The sequence below is a fragment of the Neofelis nebulosa genome, chromosome 4 (genome assembly GCF_028018385.1).
Source record: "Neofelis nebulosa isolate mNeoNeb1 chromosome 4, mNeoNeb1.pri, whole genome shotgun sequence".
Lineage (NCBI taxonomy): Eukaryota > Metazoa > Chordata > Mammalia > Carnivora > Felidae > Neofelis > Neofelis nebulosa.
Window position 1 is genome coordinate 71,706,683 of NC_080785.1, and position 3,642 is coordinate 71,710,324.

A 3,642-nucleotide genomic window follows, 5' to 3' on the forward strand; every position below is an offset into this window, starting at 1 on the left:
TGGGACTCAAATTCACAGACCGTGAGATCATGACCTGAGCCCAAGTCAGATGCTTAACAACTGGGCCACCCAGGAGCCCATGACCAAATTTTTTCTTACAATTCTTTATTTTGTTTCCTCAAGATCAGATCCTAAATTCAGGAGAACAAATGTTTAGGATGTCTTTTTCATTTTTTAAATTGTGGTAAAATATGTATAACATAAAAGGCACCATCATAACCATTTTTAAGTGGACGGTTCTGTAGCATGAAGCACAATAAGTACTTTCACGTTGTGCAACTATCACCACCATCCAGAACTGTTTCATCTTCCCCACTTGAAACCTCATACCCATTAAACGATATCTCCCTGTTCCTCCCTCCCCTGCAGCTCCTGGCAACCACAATTCTGCTCTCTGTCTCCATGAATTTCACCACTCTAAATAGCTCATGTGAGTGGAATCATTGAGTAGTTGTCATACTGTGACTGGTTTATTTCACTTAAAATGTCTTTAAGCTTCATCCATGTGTAGCACGTATCAGAATTTTCTTGCTTTTTAAAAAATGTTTTATTTATTTTTGAGAGAGTGCAAGCAGAGGAGGGGCAGAGAGAGGGAGACAGAGGATCCAAAGTGGGCTCTGAGCTGACGGCAGAGAGCCTGACATGGGGATTGAACTCATGAACCATGAGATCATGACCTGAGCTGAACTCAGATACTCAGCTGACTGAGCCACCCAGGTGCCCCAGAATTTTCTTGCTTTTTAACGTTGGATAACGTTCCACTACATGTAAATTCCATGTTTTGTTTTTATCCCCTTCATCCTGCAATGGACTCATGGATTGCTTTCATTATTCAGCTATTGTGGATAATGCTGCTATGAACATGGGTGTACAAATACTTTTTCGAGAAGTTGCTTTGAAATCTTTGGGGTATATACTGAGAAGTGGAATTGCTGAATCATACGGTAATTCTATGTTTAATTTTTTTTTTAGGAGCCACCATACCAGTCTTCATAGTGGCTGCACCATTTTATATTTATACCAGAAATGTCAAGTGTTCCATTTTCTCCACATCCTTGACAACACTTGTTACTTTGTGTTTTTTGAAAACAGCTGTCCCAATGGTTGTGAGATGATATTTCATTGTGGGTTTAATTTTCATTTTTCTCTATTGATTAGTGATTTGAACATTTTTTTCTTGTGCTTATTGGCCATCTGTATATTTTCTTTAGAGAATTGTTAATTCAATTTCGTTGTAATTATTTATTTATTTATTTATTTATTTAAAAATTTTTTTAAATAGGCTTCACACCTAGTGTGGAATCTAATGTGGGGCTTGAACTCAACAACTCTGAGATTAAAACATGAGCTGAGATCAAGAGTTGGATGCCTAACCAACTGAGCCACCCAGGCGCCTCTCTTGGCCCATTTTAAAATCTGGTTGTTTATTTTTTTTGTTGAATAGTAGGAATCTTTATATATTTCTGTGTATTAAACCCTAATGAGATATATGATTTGCAAATATTTTCTCCCATTTCATGGGTTTCTGTTGATAGTGTGTTTTGAAGCACAAAAGTTTTTAATTTTGATATAGTCCAATTTATTTATTTTTTCTTTTGTTGTCTGTGCTTTTGAGGTCATATCCAAGAAGCCATTGCCAAATCCAATGTCATGAAGCTTTTCTCATATATTTTCTTTTAAGAGTTTGGGTTCACTTTAAGCCAACCTCTTGTAGATAGTATAATGTTAGAGTTCATCTTCATTCTTTGCATGTGAATGTTTACTTTTCCCAGCACCATTTGCTGAATAAATATTGAATGCTTTAAAAATTCACACGTCCTCCTTGCACAGAAGCCATGCTAATCTTCTCTATATCATTCCCATTTTAGTGTATGTGCTCCCAAAACAACCACTAGATGTCTTTTTAAATTAAAATTAAAATTATCTTTGAGATTTCTCAAGGAGCCCCTGGAAAATCACAATGATTTATATATTTACCTTATAAAAACAGAGATGCCAGAAATATTTTAGGTTGCCCTGATATAATTTCTATTTCTGAATTAGCTTGTCACTATTATAAAAAAATTCCTGGGAAGAACTGTCAAGTGAAAGGATAATTTTGTACAGATAAAATATTATCCATATAAAATTTTCTGAGACTGTACATTGCACCAAACAAATTGACAGCCTCAAGAGATTTGTTAATGCTTTCATTGTCCATGATATGATCTTAACTGTAGAAAAGTTTTGTTACAATTCTTTGAAAGAGTTTTGTATTATAGTGCAATGGAGAAGTTTACTCTCCTCAATTTTGTTATTGTTCATTACTGTAATATATCAATCTTATGATAGTCCAATTAGCAGGCGGTTCTGCTTCTTTGGTAGTTATAATACAAAAAGTATTCTTTACCAGATCCAGAAGCCATATTCTTAAACAGTTCTTCAAGAGAAAGACTTCAAAAGCACAATTTGTAACCCATGAATTGTGACATAATTACTATACCCCAAAGTAGTTACTTTATTTGTGGAAAGATTTTCAGAAATAGCCTGAAAACACCATTTTGCCTCATCAATGGAAAAAACATTTTTTTAAATTTTTTTTTAATGTTTAATACTTTTGAGAGAGAGAGAGACAGAGAGATACAGAGCATGAGCAGGGAAGGGGTAGAGAAAGAGGGAGACACAGAATCCAAAGCAGGCTTCAGGCCCAAGCTATCTGTACAGCTTGACTTGGGGCTCAACTTATGAACTGTGAGATCATGACCTGAGCTAAAGTCTGACGCTTAATGGACTGAGCCACCCAGGTGCCACTAAGTAACTGGAATTTGCATAAAAGCTTTAAAAAATTCCTTAAGCTACTCTTCCTCTAAAGAATACTTCTCAGGGCGCCTGAGTGGCTCAGTCGGTTAAGTGTACGACTTTGGCTCAGGTCGTGATCTCATGGTTCATGGGTTCAGGCCCCACGTTGGGCTCTGTACTGACACTCAGAGCCTGGAGCCTACTTCAGATTCTGTGCGTGTCTCTCTCTCTCTGCCCTTCCTCCTGCTCACACCCTGTCCCTCTCTCTCTCTCAAAAATAAACATTAAAAAATTATAAAAAAAATAAATTCCAGTTAGTTAATATGCAGTGTAATATTCGTTTCATGTGTCTCATACGATGTTTCAACAGTTCCATAAACACCTGGTGCTCATCATGATAAGTGCACTCCTTCATTCCCATCACCTATTTTATACTCTGAATAACAAAGGCTATTTTGCATGTTGAAGATGCCCCCTTTTCCATCTCCTACTACCACCAGTCAAACCCAGCTTATTATTGAGCCTAAGATATAAGAAACAACTGAATGGATTATTGTTAATTTGAATATCCCAATGATATAAGCTCTAGATGATGAACAACTATTTGGTGTTACCTAGCCATGCTCAAAGAAATGGAAGAGATGGAAGAAGAAATAGAACCAGGCATCAAGCCACCAGAAAGCTGGTTGAATTTTGAGTGCAAGAACAATTATATTATTGTGCATAGTGCACTAAAATGCCTTATCAGAAAAAAGAGTATCAACAAAACCATACTTCAGAAACATTTTTGAAAAAACAGCCTTTCTAAAGTGTTGGTATCTCTTGCTATTTCCACTCCAGCTGTTCTTATCATCCACAATAATA

General features: G+C 36.3%; 1 non-coding gene across 1 annotated transcript; it reads right to left on the bottom strand.

Moving 5' to 3' along the window:
* Positions 1–1,785: 1,785 nt before the first annotated feature.
* LOC131511195 (U6 spliceosomal RNA) lies at positions 1,786–1,892 on the bottom strand. The gene has a single exon (XR_009261399.1). It is a non-coding gene; the product is annotated as a U6 spliceosomal RNA (small nuclear RNA).
* Between the last annotated feature and the right edge of the window lie 1,750 nt (positions 1,893–3,642).